The sequence below is a fragment of the Manis pentadactyla genome, chromosome 11, assembly GCF_030020395.1.
Source record: "Manis pentadactyla isolate mManPen7 chromosome 11, mManPen7.hap1, whole genome shotgun sequence".
Taxonomy (NCBI): domain Eukaryota; kingdom Metazoa; phylum Chordata; class Mammalia; order Pholidota; family Manidae; genus Manis; species Manis pentadactyla.
Genome location: NC_080029.1, coordinates 12,255,760 through 12,276,230, shown reverse-complemented (window position 1 = coordinate 12,276,230; position 20,471 = coordinate 12,255,760). Strand labels below are relative to the sequence as shown.

The 20,471-nt window shown below is 46.1% G+C and overlaps 1 protein-coding gene across 3 annotated transcripts in view; it reads right to left on the bottom strand.

Moving 5' to 3' along the window:
- Positions 1-20,471, bottom strand: part of FBLN5 (fibulin 5) — a 78,751-nt gene that overhangs the window by 48,827 nt on the left and 9,453 nt on the right. The window lies entirely within an intron of this gene.

Sequence of the window (20,471 nt, the reverse complement as noted above, 5' to 3'; positions counted from 1 at the left end):
GAGACTATTAACTTTTCTCCAAGTCATAGAAGAAATAAGTGGGAAAGCAATTATATAATTCTATTACACTTAAGACTGGGTGTGAGGGTCTCACATTACCAGATTTTCAAGCAGCCTCTCACCCACCTATTCAGTGTCTGCTCCCAGGCCAAAGGAGGAACGGGGTGAGCAGGACAGAAGACAGTCTGGGATGGTCATTCTATTTCTGGTGTTCATTTGCTGGGCTATTTTGGAATATGATGTAACTGGCAGGATTAGACACCTTGGCTGAGCAGTAAGAGGTAATTCCTCTAATGCCTGATGACTAGGAATTCATTCCCTCATTCACTAGATCAGCAAACATTTGCCAAACAACTTCTACATTTCTGGCATTGTGCTGGGCATTATAGATACTGAAGCGAGTAAGTTATGTTCCAAATAAATTTCACAGATTCAGTATCATGCAGATCATATTCCCTGATGACAATTCAATTAAGTAGAAATCAGTAACAAAAAGATAAACTCCAATAAATATGTAAAATTTTTAAACTCATCTCTAAATTAATCATGGTCCATAAGAAATAAACACAACAAAACAGAAAATTCTTATAACTTGATAGCAATGAAAACACTACATATCCAAACTAAAAGGACACACAGAGAAATATATAGTCTTAAATGCCAATATTAGGAAAGAAGAAAGACTTCAAATTAATGAGCTAAGCATCCATCTTAAGAAATTAATAAAGGAATAAAGAAATCCAAAAAATTAGAAAGAAGACGTTAATAAAGACAACAGAAAGTAATAAAATAAAAAGTAAGAAGCAAAAAAAGAGAGGAGACCAAAAAAGCCAAAAATTGGTTTTTTGAAAATGACTAATTAAATGAATATAACTTTAGCACTTTTTTAAAAGAGCACAACAATATTAGGATTAAGAATAGCAACAAAAGTACAGATTCAGCTGAGATTAAAAAGACAATACAAAGAATACTACAAAGTAGGTCATGCAAATTCTTAGGAAAACATAACTTTGCAAAACTGATCTAAAAAGGAGTAAGAAGTCTAAACAGCCACACAACTGTTAAAGAAATTATATAAGCAGCTAAAAATCTTCCCCCACACACACCAAAAAAAACAAAAACCCACCAGAGCCCAATCTTATAGGGAATTCCAATTAACTTCCCATGAATAAATCATTCTAGCCTTCCAGAGAATAAAAAAAGGAAAAATATCTTATTCTATCTGGTTAATAGGTTGACACCAACCCAACAAGAATTATTCTTAAAAAGAAATGTTATAGGTCATTTTAATACATAGACATTGATTGAAAAAATTGTAAACAAAACATTAGCCAAACAAATCCAACAGTATAAACAAATTATACTACATCACAACTAAGTTGGTTATCCTAGGAATGAATGAAAGGCAGCATAATAAGGAAATCTGTCAATGCAATCCCCACACAATCAGATGTTTTTAAACATATAATTATTTCAATAGTTGTAGAAAACACATTTGACAAAATTCAACACCCATTAATGATTTATTTATAATGAGGAAACATTAGTCCTTTTACTATCAGGAAAAAGATAAGGATGCCCATTGTCACAACATTTTTTCAACATTATTCTAAAGGTACCAGTCAGTGCAGTAAAACATGAAAGATAAACAAAAGAGAAAAAAGTAAGAGAAAAACAAAGGTCACAGTTCACAGATAGGGTAATTATCAGAATAACCCAAAAGATTCTACAAAAAATTGGGAACAAAAAAAATTTTACAAGCCATCAGGATATAAGATTAATATTAAAAAATAAATTGTATTTCTATACAGTAACAGCAAAAGAAACACTAAATATTTTAAAAGATACCATTAATATAGCAATAGAAAAATATAGTTACTAGGAACAAATATATACAAATATGTGCAACACTTGTTTAGAGAAAATTATAGAACCTTATTGAAAGTTATTAAAGATCTTGAAAAGGGAAGAGATTTTATGTTCAAGGAAATAAAGACTCAATAAAATGAAGATGTTGGTTCTCTTCAAATTTATCTAAAGACTCAGTGAATTACAACCAAAATATCAACAGGGTTTTTTTTTTAAGGCAGTTGGGCCAAGAATAGCCAAGACATTCTTGAAGAAGAAAGTAGAGGAACCTGTCTTATTAAATAAAAAAGACTCATTATAAAGCTATAATAATTTACATTTAGTGGTATTGGTGTACAAATTGACAATAGAAGAGAATAGAGAGAACAGAAGGATTCAATACAGGTGTGGGCTTGACAGGTAAAATGGGAAGCATTACAGAGCAATGGGGAAAGGAGCGACTATTCAATAAAATATGTTGAGGTAAATGGTCATTGTCCACACAAAAAGAAATGAAACTGCATTTGTTTCATTTACATACACATTAATATACACAAATAAATTGCAAATGGAGTCAAGATTTGTATTTGAAAGGCAAAGCCTTAAAACTTTTAAATGAAAACATATTTATGATCTTAGGGTAGGGAAGGATTTCTCAAACAAGCCTGCACACAAACTACAGAAGAAAAGATTAATAAATTCAACTACATTAACTAATTGGGAATGTCCATTGCTCAAAAAATACCATTATGAAACTGAGAAGATAAGCCACAAATTAGGAGAAGATAATTTGCAACCCATACAACTAGTATCTAGATACATAAGGAATTCATATAAATCACAAGTACAAAAAGGAAAGAAAATCCAATAGAAATATGGGCAAAAGATATCAGATAATTTCACAAAGAGGAGACACAAATGGGCAATAAATATATTAAAAGATAATTAACCTCATTAATAATCTGGGAAATGCAATTAAGAATATGAGGGAAAAAACATTTTATAACTACTAGACAGGCAAAAGTTAAGAAGTCTGTCAATACCAAGTATTGGTGAGATTGAAAACTCTGAATTGCTACCATTAGTTAGTAAATTAGTAAAACAATTTTTGGGAAGCAATAAAGCATTATTTTGTAAAGATGAAACTTTAATACTTTATAGCACAGCTCTTTGGGATCCAGAAGACTATTCATAGCATCATTCTTTGTAATAACAAAAAAATTAAAACAATCCAAAGGTGTGTTTGGCAAAAGAATGAATCAATAGATTGTGGTAAAGTTTCACAGTGAAAAAGCATACAAAAGCAAAACATAAACTGCAGCTACAACATGGATGGGAATCTTAGAAACAACATCAAATGAAATAAGCAAGTCTCAGAAGACCTTGGAAGGAGATACATGGTATGATAGTGGAGAAGCCCATAGGTTCTAAAGGTTGGGAGGTGGGTTCTCTCATATGCACAGTTAATAAGCTTCTGGCTTACATGTTACAGAAAATTTTGTGTATATATCAAATACTGCATAAGTCCTTTCCACAGTTCAGCTCAGTTTACTGAGACAGACTGACAACAACTACAATACATTCTGATAAATATAACTGAGCAATTTTTTCAAAATGCTCTAGAAACGATGAATCCTTCAGATTTTACAGGGACTAAAGGCTATACTACATCATTAATAATCCTGTGAGGTCGGCAGGACAGGAATCCCCATCTTACAGAAGAGAAAAGTAAGATTCAGAGAGTTTAAGTCACTTGTCCATCATCACACAGCTAGTGAGGGGCAGAGTTGGGGTCAGACTCCGATATCCTGGCCCTCATCCTGAGGTCTTTCTGTGGCTGCCTTTCCATTAAATACTTACAGGGAAAACTCTAGTGTATTTCTGATACCTCAGTGCTATACTCCTAGCATGATTCTGGTCCCCTTTCAGAAGCTGGTGTCTCCTCTGTTACCTGTCACCGTTGGCTCAGGACCAAATTACGGTCCTTGTGTTTCTTTCATGTGGAAGTTCTTGCCCACTCACTATCCCAGGTATAGTTCTTGCCTCTTGACCACTTAACACCCAAACTCCCTTCATGTGGTAAGAGCACCCCAATTTTCCCTTGAGGAACCACCTTTCCCTCTTTCAGTGCATATTTCCAGGTAGCTTTACACCCACTATTGGCTCCAGGGCTGGACCTGTGATGTAGGCATGGTGAATCCAAGCCCCACGTGTTGCGGTCACACTGTTGAGCTCGGTGCTGAGCATGGACCCAAGCTGCCTACCAGAGCCGACTACGTCTTTTTGCCAGAGCTCTGGAGATTGAGGCATTCTCTCTGGTGGGAGAGAAGCATCAGAGAAAAGCCTGCAGCTGCCCAGCTGCCTCTTGAGAGAGCCTGTCCTGAGGGGGAAGAAGCCTTTGTACTGGAAATAGGAGATGGGGAGAGTAAAAAGTAAGTCCACATGATGCCACCTGAGCTCTTGGATCCAGCCACGTCAAAGGCTTATTCTGCTTGTGGATTTCTCAGTTACACTTTGAGCTGGGTCTCTGTTACTTACAACCACAAGAATCCTAATGATTAAAGTCTAAGTGTAATCAGATTGCCCTACAGCTTTACTGAACCACAGAGTTCTGATGTGGGCATTCACTATGTCAAAAGCCAGAACACCAAGAGTAATAAATGAATGTGTTTCATCTGAAAAGGTAAATATTGAGAAACCTGCTCCGTGTTCCTAGAACACATCAGTCTTAAAGAAGTCCTTCCCAAACTTTTCCATGTCAAGACACACATAGAAAATTCTAGAAGTGTGTAAGGCACAATGGAAAGAGAAAAAGCAGTTGGTCCAAGGACTCAGGCATCCCAAGCCCCTGCCAACCATCCCAAGAGCTGAAAAGACCAAACCTCAGATACCGATCTTCCAGGTGCCAGTTGGGAAACTTTACCCAAGGAAAGTAAAACTGGAAAGTAAGGGAACATGTTTCAGAGCAAATACTCGAGTCTTCTCTGAACAAAATAGGTGACCTGCCTTATCTGACAGTATATACTTCACCCTCTATACACCATTCTGGAGCAAAATGCTTTTAAATTATTAGCACTGTTTTCCAAATTCAGCCTGCCAAAACCCAGCTGTTTCTGCACAGTCAGGCTTTCTGGGTGGGTGGCTCTGGATTCGTGGGAAGGACCCCTCTCTCTGCTGAAACTGCTTTTGCTCTCGACAGCAGACCCAGACTTTCAGCCAAGAAACAAGGGGACAGAAGGTCATGGGACTAGGGGCGGAGGGAGGAGTACCCATAAATCTAAGCCAAAAAAGAATGCCATTATTCAAGAAATGATTGAAGAGTTTCTTCAAGACCAGCCAGAGGAGTCATTCTCTTTGAACTCTGGGGGTTTAGGAATGCTGAGCGCCCAGTTTGCAGATTCTTCCGTCAACCCATTGTGCTCAAACGAGGATAGACGGGTGGAAAGAGGTTCTTTTCTTTATAAATCCAGGAGCTCAACTTTGTCAATGAGAGCAAAGACTAAGGGAAGTCATGAGCTGTTGCTGTTTTATTAACAGCCGCATCTTCCTGTTTATCTAGCACTTATTACCCAACCTTCTTGGACTGCTGACCCATTAACAAGCCAACAAACATTATCCAACTCAGTCTCCAGGCAAGACAGGAGGGAAGAGATACGGAGATGCCTAAGACATGAGGTTCTAACACACAGGGAGCACAGACACATTTCTAATTAAGTCTAAAGTAGATAATGATAAGTACTCCAACAGAGGTACTAGCCAAGGTTTTGGGAATTCAAAGTGGGATGGGAAGGGAATCCCAATGGGTTTGGGATGGTGTGGCAAAGCTCTAAGGAGGCCTCCCAGAAGAAATCATGTTCGGGCTGGGCCCTTAAGGCAAAGAAAAATGAATGGCATCATGGGCTCTGATCTCAGAAGGGTGCCCAGGGAAGGAACAGGGCTGTGTCCTGTGTTATGGGCTGAACTGTGTCCCCTCAAAAATTCATATGCTAAAGTCAAATTGTGTCCCTCAGAATTCATGTGTTCAAGTCCTAACCCCTAGTTCCCCAGAATGTGACTATCTTTGGAGACTGGATTGTCACAAAGGTAATTAAGTTATGAAGAGGTTATCAGGGTGGGGCTTAATGCAGCATGACTGGTATCCCCATAAGAAGGGGAAATTTGGACACAGAGATACACACAGTGGGAAGATGATGTGAAGACAGCCTTCCACAAGGCAAGGAGAGAAGCCTGGAACAGCCCCTCCCTTGCAGCCCTCCGAAGGATCTGACGCTGCCCACACCTTGATTTCAGACTTCCAGCCTCCAGAACTGTGAGAAAACAAAAGTGTGTTGTTTGAGCCACCGGGTCTCTGGTCCGTGTTATGGCAGCCAAGGATGCCCATACCCCCCGGCCCTGAGCAGTTCCCACACTTGAGAGTGCCACCCAGCCTTCCCCGAGGGAAGCTGATGGCCTTGCCCGTCTCCCTCCCCTGTCTGGTCACAGGGTTCTTGTCGATGAGACCCTATACTGTGCATGCGGCTCACTGCACTTGATTCTAGGACCCCACACGCTCGTTTTCACGGTCAGTAGGCTGCTCTGGAATGCAGAGTTGGCAAGCGTCCCCTCCATCAGAGAAGGCAAAGGCAAAGGCAGGTTGCACTATCTCCTGTTGTCTTAGTCGCTTTCTGTTTTATTAACCCTTTTGTGGCTTGTCTGCCTGCCAAAGTACCAGGGTCGCCTGCCTGCTTTCTGTTTTTGTTGTCATCTTCAGGACATAATGCCCGCAACCACATTTATTCCATTTAGGACTCTTAAGGGAGACTGAACATGGTAGGAACAGAGAGATGAAGCTTAGCATGTCCATGTAGTGGGTTGGGGGCAAATCCTTATGGAAACAGGCTCTAGTTGAAGTTGCTGAGGCCTATGCCATGAGCCCATTTAAAAAAGATCGTTCTGTTTGATGCCCTGACTCATCTTATCCTGACAAACACTAGCCTGACCAAACAGGTTAGAATATAAAAGTTAATATAGGCAACAGAATCAGAGATCCCAAAATCACCAATGTGAGTCCCCATTCCGGTCACTTGTTACCCCAGTACTACTCAGTGAGTGAGCATCTTAACTAACCTTGGAGATCACCCTCCCCTTAGAGAGGGTGCGGCCCACCAAGAAGAGGAGACCTGCCTGAAGCCACTCAGCTTCCAAACCCAGGCTCTTTCCATGGCACAACACCCATTCTTGGGACTCGGAATCCAGAACCTTTGGGCTTCATCCCAACTCTGCAAATCACATCTCATCCCTTGTCGCCAGGTTTCCTAACTCAGCTATAAAAGTCCCTTCTCTGTGTAGACCTCCTTGACTCCCTTGGGCAGAATTAGTTGTTCCCACAACACCTAGGGAAGGGCAGCCAGGTGGTGGTCTGCACCGTCCACCCCCCAGCATGTACACACACACTCCGTTTCCTGGCCAGCTCGCCCAAGCCCACCCTCGTTGCCTTCCCCAGCTTCAGGGGATCTATAATCCCTCGGATCTCATCTGCAACTCCTCTTTGCCAGGGAAGATCAAATTTGACAGTGAAAACTCAATTCCAGTCTGGCAAAATCTCTGCTTGGTTCTTTTGAAACCGAGGGGTAAAAAGAGGCCTCAGACACTTGAAGGTTCTGAAAGTACCACTTTGGGAATTATGAGAAGTGGTCTGCGCAAGCCAGTCATAAAATTTAATTCACTTGCTCAGAAAGTTCCCAAGAGGTTTACAGCTGTGGTGTCTGGGCTGGGATGCAGTTTGTTGGAACATGGTGCTGATAAACCCAAGATCAAGGCTTCTTTCCTCTGTGCCAGTAGGCTCCTCGCAAAGGAAAACCCTGGGCTGCAGTCACAGCCTGCACCCCCCGCCCTCCCAAGGGCAGTCAGCTCTCTGTAACTTGTCCCAGGGGTGAAGGGGGAGGGTGTGCAGGCAATTCCCCATCTGCTGAGAGGTGAGGTGAGTGTCAAGGTTCAAGCACAGTACGGAGGTGGGGCAGATGCAGGGTCCACACTTGGACGGATGTCCTGTGGTTTAGCTGAATTTCTGACATCCCTCCTTGAACCCAGACAGTCCAATTCATTCACAAGGAATTTATGAAAATCATTCATTCAATCTATACACAAAATTAATATTGACCCTTGAAAAAGTTCCCAGTGTGGAAAAGTCAAAGAAAAGGTAACTTAAGGTGAGGAGAGATCAGACCAAATAACTCCCAGGGTTTCTGTCAATGTTTGGCCTTCCATTCTTAGGTGAGGGACAATCACAATGCAAGGGGTCCTGGCTGTGTGTCCAGTCAACACTCATTTAACAAATGCTTATCAATACCAGTGATGGGCCAGGCAGTAGGGATACCTTGGAAACAAGAAAAGAGGTGAGAAAGACAATAAACAAGTAAATATGGCCAAGACATAGAAACAACCTAAATGTTCATCAACAGATGAATGGGTGAAGAAGAGGTGGTATACACACACACACACACACACACACACACACACACACACACACACACACACAATGGAATATTACTCAGCCATAAAAAAGGAAATATTTCCTATGTCAACATAGATGGAATTTGAGGGCATTATACTAAATGAAGTAAGTCAGTGAAAAACAAGTACTATATGATCTCACTTATATGTGGCATCAAAAACATAATAATAATAGCAAGCTCATAGATACAGAAAACAGACTGGACTAGCAAATTGGTTCCTGGTTGCCAGAGGGGTGGAGGGTGGACAAAACAGGTGAAGGGAGTGAAAAGGTTCGAAATTCCAGTCACAAAACAAATAGGTCATGGAGATGTAATATACAACATGGTGTCTGCAGTGAATAATATTGTATTGCATGTTCAAAAGTTGCAAAGAGAGTAGATCTTGAAAGTTCTCATCACAAGGTAAAGGAATTTGTAACTATGCAAGGTGATGGATGTTAACTGGATTTAGCATGGTAATACAATATATACAAATATCAAATTGTTGCGCACACCTGCAATGAATACAATGTTATATGTTAATTATACCTCAATAAAAATTAATCAGTTAATTAAAAGATAGTTGTCAGTCACAGGTTCTCAAAGTGGGGTTTCCAGCCCAGAATCATGAGCATTACTTGAAAGCCCAGGCCCCACCCCAAACCTACCGAATTGCGGGGTGGGACCCAGCAATCTGTGTTGGAAGTCTTCCAGTTTTGCGCAAGCTCAAATTCGTGATGGGTAACAATGGTGAGGGCTGTGATGGAGAGTGGCTGTGGAGTTACTCTGGGTGGGCATTCAGGACATCACAGGTGGTCCCTCTTTAAGAAGGTGACATCTAAACTGAGCAGAAGGCTGAAAGAGGTGAATGAGCCAGCAATGTGATGAGCTGGAAGAAAGGTCCAAACCAAGTGAACAGCAAGTACAAAGGCCCTGAGGTAGGGAGGAGCCCGTTATGTTTGAGGAAGAGAAAGGAGGCCAGTGCAACTTGAAACAGCAAAGAGTATGAGGGCATCTGATGGGCAGAGTGGAGTCGAAAGTCAGCAAGCCGACAGACACTCAGTGGTCCCTCTCACGTGGAACTGCAGGATGTTGAGACAGGCACGGAGTCCTTCAAAATATTCTCTAAAATGGGGAAAACAATGTTGAACCTGCCTACAGGCCACTGGAGAATTCACTGAGCTAGTGGATGAGAAAGCATTTGTGAAAGTGAGAGTCAGTTTTCAAGTGGGAATTACTAATTTAAGGGAGTCGATTAAGGGTTTGTAAGCACAGGATCTAGCCTCTCACAGTGAGATGCCAACAGACCACAGGCCAGCACCACCTGGTCCCTCGCCAGCATCTGCTCTCTGGAGCTAAGTAAGAGTGAGATGATCCCTTCAAAAGGGTCTGTTTAGGAGGCTTGGGGTGGGGGATCTCCCAGAAAGGCCTGATTGTGGAACAGTAGTGTTTCTTACTACTGACAGTCTAAGGATTCTTGGCTTCATAGGAGCTTGCGTTCCACTCCAGCTGCTTGCAACTCTCCCCAGGTGTTAATAAAGGCATTGCCGAGCTTCTCACAGGCCGTGTGCCGTCATCACAGTCAGAGGCGATTTCATCGCCACCCCTGATGCCCCTTTCCTGGAGGGCCTGGTAAAGGGGCTCATCTCTGCCTCAAGCAAAGGAAGGATCTAACCAGAATAAGGATCTCTGAGAATATGGAGATGATACCATTATGAGATGGCCCAGGAATTAGCCCCCAGGACTTAGACTCAGTATAAAATCACTGCTCCAAGTGAAGAGATACTATATTCAGACTCTACCTGCCTCCAGAAGCCACCCTTCACCTAGTTGTCATGAGCATTTTCACATCCTGAGTGGTCAGGGCTCCAGGGAGCCTTAGAGATTATGGTCCAGGTCCTCTCATATAAATTGGAAATGGGGCCCAGAAAGAGAAGGGACTTGGGCCACAACATCCCACTGAGCTCGCTGCTGGGCGAAGATTAGACCAAGACCCCAGTCCACTGGGCCTCTAAACCAGGAGGCCTCCTCAAACTGATGTCAACGTACTATCCCCCGCCCAAACGCCAGTGTTCACAGAATGAAGCCCGAGCCACCGGCATGGCTTGGAAGGCCCGCACAGTCTAGCTCCTGCCGACTTTCTTGGCCTCGTCTCTCACTCCATGCCTGCCCCACCCCCACACCACATCCACGCCGCAGCCACACACCAGGCATCGCGAATGGGCAGGTGACCGGTGGGCTGTGACCAAGGCTGCCCCCACCGCTACTCCTCAATGTGCCCCGAAACATTGCCTACCCTGTTTCATCAACCCAGAATGCCTTTTCTCATCTTCCACAAGAGAATCCTGTTTAGTCCTCCAAAGACTCTCTTAAAAGCCGTCATATCCATTCCCAGGCCAGAATCCCTACCCTTCGTGGGCTCCCCTACAGCACCTGGCCACCTCTCACCCTCCGCTCAGGTAAAGATCCTGAGGAGTTCTGCGCTTCCATCCTCCCCAACCCCCACTCAGGTCGGCTCAGCTGCAGGGAGGGCAGGGCCCAAGTCTTACTCATCTTCAGACCACTGCCCCCACCCCGCCCCCACTTAGCGCTTGGCAGGTCGGACACAGACAACTGCTCCATGAACATCTCCAATATAATGATGTACATGTTGAGTTCCCTACTTCCTGTCATCCCACCCTAACCCCTGGCAAGAGCTTGTGAGCTTCCCAGGGCAGCGCCGATGCCTGGTTTGCCTCTGTGTGCACAGCACAGACCGACACACAGATAAAATGAATTATTAAAGCCACTCGCGATCATAAATTAACCTATTTGGACAACTGAGATATAATCAATTTCTCTTGCTCATTTGAATCCGATACATACAATTCACTGTGTGTAGCATTTCTGCTTGTTCAACAAATACTTATCAGGTGCTTAAAAATACAATGGTGGTCAAGACAGAAAGTTCTTGCTGGGTGGAGAGATGTTAAATAAATAATCACAAATGTCTGTTTATCACAGCTATGGAGCGGGTGACAGAGGACACAGTACGGGATGCAGTGGTCACTGCTAAGTTCGCTCCGAGTTCATCACTTCCCCTGTGGCCCTGTCCCATCACGCTTCACTTTGGTCACAGTGGCCCCTGCAGAGACGGGGGACCCTCACCCAGCTCAGATGCAGAACAGAGATGACCTGTCTTTCTCCCCCATGGGAGTGAAGCAGAGTTCGGGTTTTTTGGGTCTTTGCATGGTTTAATATAATCTCCCTCAAATTATTATCCTCCGCTTCCCATGGGAACTGCTGAAGATGCCAATTTCATACTGATTCCGGATGCAAAGTCTGTTCTGTCTGACCTCATTGATTCCTGGGGGATGTGTTAAGACCTGTGAGATGTGAAGCTCATAAATCAACTCTGGCTGGGGTTCTGCACATGTTTTAGTTTGAAAGAGAGTGAGACGGCCCTGAGAGGGCCCTCAAGTCTCACTGCTGCTCCAGCCCCAACCCGCCCACCGTCCCCTGGAGTCAGTGCAGCCTGGCTGTCTGGCGCAGGCCCGGCACTGGCTGTCCCCATCTTCCCTCTGGCCCTGCTCCGAGAAGCTGGAGGGGAATGGAAGGTCAGCCCTTGACATCCAGTCTGATGTCTGTGGCCCTCTGGAGGGAAGGAATCCTGTGAATGTCCTTTCCCTGCCAGCCCCCAAGGAGATGGCCCTGGGACCCTTCCCCAAGCATGCTTCTCTGCCTCCAAGAAAAACAGGAGCCTTAGGCGCCGGGGTGTGCTTTGAGTAAGCGATGAGAGCCCTGAGTGGGGAAATGTACGCAGGGCCCCTCTCGCCCGCCTGGGTTCCCAGTGCTCAGCCCCTCCTTCCCATTCATTCATGTGTTGGACAGTCACTTACTGAAGCTCACTCTGCCAGATGCAGCGGGTGCTGGTGCAGTGTCTGCCTCCAAGGGGACCTCCCCCCACCAGGGCCCACTGCCCCAACCCCCAAGCCCCACATCCTGATGAGAACCCTTGAGCACCCGCCTGTCACACACCTGGGGGCTGCCAGCAAGCCATGGCCTGGAGTCCGCCTTTCTGTCTGTGTGTCCACGTGTCCAGAGAAGCCAGCAGCCGGAGGAAGAGGAGAACCAATGTACGTGTGCTGCTCCTTGGCATTCCCCAGGCTGAGGGGCCCCAGAGAAAGCTCACAGGGGGCCTCTGGAGGAGCAGGCCCAGAGCAGAGAAGGGGAGCCAGGTCAGTGCAGGGTCACTGGGAGGCTGTCCCTCATCTTCTCCCTCCCCTTCGAATCTCCTTCCCCAGCCTCCCCACCTGGGAGAAGCAGCCCACAGGCACCTGCCACGTGTCTAACCCGGGACAGCTGCCGCTGCTCAGGGAGTGCAGGCCTGCCTATCGGACACTCAGCCTCAAAACAATCCCACAATAAGCACTGTTGCCTACCTTGCAGATGGGTTACTCAGAAGGGCTGCCACCCGAGCAGGCCACTGTGCAGGAGTGCAGGGATGGGGTTCACACCCCAGTGCGTCCAAGGGCATCCTCCCAGGGCATCATACCATCTCCCACTGCTCCCTGGCCTAAATACCCACTCCTTCCAGGTCCTTTGAGAAAATAAAGGTCTCCTTTCTTTCCCTAACTATTAGGGAAATATTATAGGGCCTATCAGGTGGTACTTCCATGACCCTGTTGTCAGCAATATTAAATATGATCCTAATGTACTGCTGTAAACCATTTTGTTGCACTGACGCACACACTGTCCTTAAAACTCATGCTTGGCATTCATATGGTAATTTTACTTCTTATTTCATTCAATCCATTCCTGACTGTACAAAGAACTCCTAAATCACTCTTTTTCTGGCATCACACAGGGTGCGGGCAGGAGCCACAGAGGCCCTGCCGACATCACCCACGCAAGCAGGTAAGAATCACGGAGGACATCAATAGAAGCTGCCAAGTACGTACAGAATCCATGGAAGTGATTCTGTACTAGAGTTTGCCAGCAGTGCACTCACTCCACTTCCATCAGAAGGAGGTTTCAAAAGAAATCTACAACTAGCCTTGATGACAAAAGAGAACAATTGCCTGCCTCTATTTCAACACATTTGGAAGCATTGTGCCTCTTTGAAAAGCACCATAACACGCATCTCCCACTAATTTAAAGCATATGGCTAAGTGACCCACTAAATGGTCTGCTCAGTCCTGGCCCCGGCAGGTAACTTTGACCTCCTGCCCTTCAGCAGGTACGCTCTGGAGACCTGGGCATGCACCCAGCTTGCCCAGAACCATCAAAAGCAGAGCCGAATCATCCAGCTGTTGAAAGTCTACACTTCTTCCATCCTCTTGCAACACCACTTGCTTCTCATACACAACTGGCTAATTCCGGAATGGAACATAATTGAAAGAAACAGGACTAGACCAAGAAACATAAGGTGAAGCCAAGAAAAATTTGTAGGTCACTGAGAAAATTGCCATGCGAGGCACTGGGGGGAGTGCCGACTGCACAAAGGCACCAAGGGCTGGGCGTGTCCCACTGTGGGTTCCTGCCCAGCACACAGGCCAGTCAGTGCACTGGACCTCATCACAGGCCAGAGCCAACTCCCAAAGCTGGCTCCAGCTGTAGGTGGGAGGGGCTTCCTCGCCAGTGGAAGAAGATGTCACTCAGTATGTGGGCTGGTTGAAACACACAAGTGGAGGGCAGACCCATCACTGAGCAATCCGGATGAGAGCATGTTAACAGAAAATCCAGACTGTCTTCCTAAGGACTCGGAAGATTTAGAACAGTAGAACGTGGCTGAGTTGGAGGGGACCTGAGATATCATACCATCCAGGGAATTTAAGCCTTTTGTGTGCATGCCATGAAACGGTTTTGCAGACAAAGGAAGCCCATGAACCCCTTCTCAGAATAATGCCTTTATTTGCATGAAATTAAATTCATAGGCTTGCAAAAGAAACCAATTATATTGAAAGACAGTTATCAAAATACTTTTCAAGCAAATATATGATACAGTACCATATATGCCTCCTTATCAGTGCATTAAGTAGCAAGATTGGTGGGGGCAGGTCTAATATCTTCTACAAGTTTGAAGTAGTGATAAATGAGAATGATATTTCAAAATGGGTCAAATACTACAAAACACTTCAGAATATCTGCTACAGCTGCAATGTGGCATATAAATATCTGCGTTTCTCTTCTTAATACTGTCACAGGTACTGCTAAGAGTTCTGCGGTTTATTGCCTACATAATGGAAGATAATGCTAAGCTTCATTAGAAGTTAGTGGGAAGAAAACCTTGAAAATGGATCCCCTGGACCCCAGATGAAGACCCCTAATAGCCTACCATCCCTTCTTCTTACAAGGACTTTCTTATGTCACACAGCTAGTAAAGAGCAAATCTGTTCAGTTCTCACTGATGTCCTATCTGGTCCCTTTCCCATGCTGTTCACACAGCACACTGCCTCAACTGAGGTTTAAGAAACATTATTTTTGGTTTTTGTTTTTAAACAAAAATAACACATCTTCTAACAAATTCCAACAATATGGGAATTTCTTTAATGCAGTCCTATCTAAGAATAGACAGATGGACTAGTGCCTTGCAAATCAAAGTATGGGACATCACCCGGGAGCTTGTGAGAAATTCATAAACTCAGACCTGTTGAATCAGAATCCGCACTTCCCCAGGTGCCTTGGGGGCACACTGTTTGGGAAGAGCCACCCTGGACAACGGACAACTTCCTGGAGTCCCCTCTCTGCTGAGGTCTCCTGGGAGATCTCTAGTACCAAAAAGTGGCAAGAATCCAACCCTCAATCCTCTAAAAGGCATGTGCTGTTAAATCTAATTCCCAGAGGAAAGATAAATGATAACAGAATAACCAGAAGGACCAGGGACTTGGAGAATTCATAATGGAATGGTGAATTTGACAAACTGTAACAATAATTACAACCACTGTTATTAGCCCTTAGCGGCAGCCAGCCTTCATGCTAGGCAGTTCACAGGCATCTCTCCCTGAATTCTCCCTGAATTCTCACTGAATTCATTGAATTCATTGAAATGTCCTAATGGAAGTTGGTACCATCACCCCTATTTACAGATGGAAAGACTGAGGTTTGGAGAGGCTAACCTGCTTGTTCACCATCCCAGCCAATGGCTGGAAAGACCTGAAGCAACATGGGACAACCTCACTGTGGGGCTGCAGGTGGACAAGCTTGCTAAGGCCCAGCTCACAAGAATGTCTGAGCGAACCCAAGTGTGGAGCCCCTGCCTCACCTCTGGGTCCCATTTCCTCCCGGGCCTGCCTAGTCCCAGTGCCTTCAGCAGCTAAAAAGCCAAGTGGCCTCAGCGTCCTGCATTTTCCTTCTGTCTCATCCTGAGGATGAGAGGGGTAACCTCAAGTTACAGTCCAGGCCTGTATAAACAGCAAAAAGAAAGCCTGCTGGAGCCTGCCTCATCGGGGGCTAAGGGAGGTTCCTACAAGCTCTTGTCCTCGTCTTATCCACTAGGAACAAAGGCCACACTGGAAGACTTCCCATTGTTTTGTTTCATAATTTAAATGAACCCAGGCTTTGCTGGCACCTCGAAGCAGAATCTGACTGAAGCCTCATAAGTGGCTGAACTGGGCCAGGCCCTGCAAAGTCTACTAGGTGGGTAAGTACCAAGCCCAGGCTGAGGTCATTTTAAAGATTTTAAAGAATTAGGCTTTCAATACCTTTTCAGACTCTGTGAGTCCTTCTATGAGTTATTATCTCAAGACCCGAGAATCTTTTCCAACGAATATTTACCACATGATACTCTGCAGACACTGGACAAGGTATTTTCACATTACCTATGAGGTACGCATTGTTATACCCATTTCACAGGTGAGGAAGCTGACCCCAGTTCTCAAAGCTAGGGAGTGGCCAAACCCAGGTGAGAATCAAGGCCCATCTGACTTCCTAGCTCTGGCCCTCTCCACTCCAGCGCACACAGCCTTCCCTTCTCTGCCTTCTCTTCATACATCTCAGGGGTCTATGAGAGGCCAGCTGGTATTTCAGCCGCTTGTTTATGTCTAATCTCCCTTCCTTGACAGTAAGCTCTGGAGAGAGAGCTCTGTGGCTGTGCCCAGATTCCCTGCCTCCCTCGATGCCTAGGCCAGAGCCTGGCACCCATGAGGTGCTCTGTAAACATTGATTGAATAAACACTGGCTGGCTTTCAGGAAAAATAACTGGAGAGAAAGCCTCCAGCCAACACCATCCATCTTCCAAAGGCATCCATATGTGTTCCTCTCTGCCTGCTCAGGCACTTTGATCAATGAGAAAACCCCAGGCCAGGAGGAAGAATAAAGACATGGCTTGTAATTTCACAAATGACCAGAACAATTCCTGCAGTGTAGCTCAGCTCTAGAAAAAGGCTGCTTTCTCAGCCACAAAACACCTCGTGAGCATTAGTTATTGGTGGGGAACTTAAATTTGCCATTGAGGCAAGTTGACTAGCAAAGCAAGAACTAAGAGTATCTGCCCAGAGAGGTAAGAAGTGGAGCCTGGAAGGGGACAAACACCCATAAACAAGTGGCATCCACACTCAGGGACCCTGGCCAAAGATCCTGTTGTCAGAGGTGCCTGCTGTGATAGGAGGGGTCCTGAATGGGGGATCAAATCCCAGGGGCCCTAGTCTTTCAGCTCAGCTTACCTCCCTTCCTCGGCCTTCAGCACCCCCCTGCTAACCCCACACTGCCCTGCTCTGGAGGTGTCTCTGGGTCAGCTCAGAACCCTTTGAATGTGTCTGGTTTTGCCTTTTGCCTGGGTCTTGGTTGTATCCTAAGTAGGTAAGACGTCCCTGCCGCAGACCTTTCCTCCTCGCTGGTCACCCATGTCCTTCTTTCTCTCCATCCCCTGAGAAGCTGGCCTCCAGGCCTCCCAAGGGGCCAGGATCCAGAAGACACATTCTAACCAGCCATGAGCTCCACCATCCTCGCGGAGGCCGCCCTGGTGCCGCACATCCCCAAGCCAAGGTGCCAGGTGACACGAAACGTCCTTGGCTCATGGTCTGTATTTCTTGGGTCATTGCTCACGCTCTGTGGAAGTGTCCTGAGTGACCCAGATTTACATCCAGGGGCTTGTGGACTCAAACGCTGAGGCCAAACTTTGTTCCAGAAGGAACGGGGTCTAGTCACCCAAGGTGGAACCCCACGTAGAAGGTAGAGAAGGCAGCTCAGAGGCACAGGAGACCCAGGCGCTGAGCCCGGCCCCGCCCAGCCTGCAGGAAAGGGGCTCTGGCTCCTTCGGACACAAGGGGGAAAACGGCTGCCCTGCCTGTGCTTCCGGAGCCCAGGAAAAGGAAGCCACAGTGAAACCATCTGCATGCTTCTTTAAGGCAGACGTTCTTATGGTTTTGGGGAGGAAACCAAGACCTGAAGAGGACCAGAGGGCAGGGGCGTTACCTGTAAAGCAGTTTGCCAAAAACATTCCATTTCAATTGGATCAAGTCTTAAAATCGAACTATTACCAGTTTACAGAAGAACAGAGGAAATGAAGGAGTATGTTTCCACTGTGTGAGGGTAAAGAAACAAGACTGGGCGTAGGCTGGCAATCACTGAAGCTGAGCGGTAAGTAGGTAAGTGCTCATCACGTCCTTTTGTCTTAGTTTTTGCCTTAGTTCAAAATTTTACAGAACAAAAATTTTAATTACAAAAAAAGCAAGAGAAAGCCCTAGATTTTAATCATGGCTCCAGCACTGACTCTCTGAGAGGCTTTGAACTAACCTTCACCTCGCTGAGCCTGTTTCCTCCTCCAGAGCATGGAAGGGGTCAGATCCTGATTCGCCTCCATTCGCTGTGTGACCTCGGATGGGCTCCTAACCTCTCTGTGCCTCGGGTCCTCATCTGTACACCAGGAGTTAACAGTCCCACCGCACGGGGTTGTGGGAGTATTAAGGCGCTAATTCGGGCGCAGGTCCCGGGCACAGCGCCAGGTGAGCGGGCGCCTTGCACCTCCGCTGCTGTCCTATCTGGAGGAGGAGGCCCTTCTGGGGTGCTCTCCGCTCCTGGACCATCACAGTCTCGGCAGTGTTTACCGATTCTTCCCGATTACACATGGCTTGTTCCGTAATTCCTCCGCAGGATCAGACCTACGTTTGGGGAAACTGACATCCTCCGCCTGCTCACAGGGACGACTCCGGGCTCGGCTACGCGTCCCTCAGTCACTTCCCCCGGGTCTCTCTCCATCCCGGCCGCCCCTGTGCCGCCCCGCTGCCCTTCTGCCTGTTCCCAAGCCCACCTCTCTGCTCTGGTTCTGGAGGGAAGGGTGGCTGGGAGAGACTCCCCTCCCCGCCCCGTCCTTTGCGCCCTCCCCTGGGACGCCACCTCTTACACGGCCCAGAAGGGTGGGTGGAGGGAAGGGAAGTCAGAAAGAACTCGCGCTGGATGAATGCATAATGCTCAACTTTTTGGAAATGGACGGGCGGGATGCCAGTCCTCGCCAGGGCTCCCAGATTGTATTCTTCTGACAAAAGGGCTATTATGAAGGTTCTGCATCTCCCGTGTGACAGGTTGGGAGCTGTAAAACTGCATGACGTCACGGGGACCAAGAGATGAATCGGTTTCCCAGCCACGTCCTTATTCCCGAGGGCTCTGGGGTCCTGGAAAGTGGGCTGGGGGAGGGAGGCAGACGCTTCAGAGAGCCCTGCGCTGTTCCCAGCTGCCCCAGGAAAGGGGCCTGCCAGACCTCCAAAACGTCAGGTGGAGCCGCCTGCACCACGGCCCCTCCTCAACTGCTTGAGTGCCTCGTGGTGATATTACACCCCTTCCTCACTGCAAGTCGTGCATGTGACCAGTGGGCTTAGCCAGCCCCTCAGGACATCCTGGAGGGGCAGCACCACCCCCCAACCTCTCTTTCTCTGCATTTCCTTTTGGAATCATTTCTTTTCCACCAGACAAGAGAGGTCATGGGGTTGAGTGGGGGGAAAATGTGCCTGACTTGCTGGACTCTATATTCCCTTTTCTATAAAATGAAGAGGCTGAAGTTAAAGATTGTTGAAGTCCCTTCAGATTACAACGGTTCTAACTGCTTGTTATAAGGAAGCGTGTTACTGTCTTCTCGACCAAAGCTGCATCCATGACTTTCCCGGGTCCCATGCTGCTTTGCTTTGCACACTCATCTACTAAAGTGACCACCACTCAGCTCCCCCGGCCATCTCTCTCTCTCTCACACACACACTCATTAACGTGAATGTACAGAGGACAGCACAAAGCAACCAATACAGCCCCTCGAAGAGCTGACCCAGCTCAGCACCTCAGAATCCTGAAATGGGACCACCAAAAATCTCACTAAAGAGTTTGATGGTCCTCCCAAAGTCTTGGGGTATAGGAAGGAAATATTAGAACTTCAATTCACATTTATTTTTATCATAACCCTTTACAATTTTCTATTTCTTATACGCTTTACACTCCTCAAACCATAAAAGTATAGCAAGATACATATGTAATTTATAAATATGCATATAGCGGGGGTGTAGGCTTGGGATTATGTAGGTGGGGTGCATGATCAAAAACGTTTGCAGCCATCAACACTGCAGACCATCTTCCAAAGCTAGAGACAGTTACAAAGGTTTTGGACCCATCACAGCCAGAGTGTCCAGGGAGGATCCCAGGTACCCTGCGCTGAAGCTACACAGGCCACAGAACACCAGTGCGCACCTGGGCACCAGTCACACCAACATCCTTCATATCTCAGGCACATGGTGTCTCCTTTCTCCCAGAGGTCTACTCTTGTCATGAGCTCCCTTTGGTCAAAGGAGCATTGGTGCCCACCCAACGAACCCACTTTCTTTCCAGAACAGGTGGCCTTGGAGTTCATGGCTTCTTTTATTTCAGAAGCTTGGTTTCTTTCATTCAATTCAAGGGTGAGGAGTGTTGAAGAGAAAGCACTGGTCCTTTCTAGATCTTCTCCTTGGGATTCACTTACTAATTTTGACCAGATGTGCTTGTTATTGAGCAGAGAAAATATGAGTTTGACCTTTAAATAGGTAGATGATAAATAGATAGATAGAGGCAATCAAAAGATAGATGATAGATTGATAGATAGATGGATGGATGGATAGATAGATAGACAGACAGACAGACAGATAAATAGATAGATAGATAGATAGATAGATAGATAGATAGATAGATAGATAGATAGATAGATAGATAGATAGATAG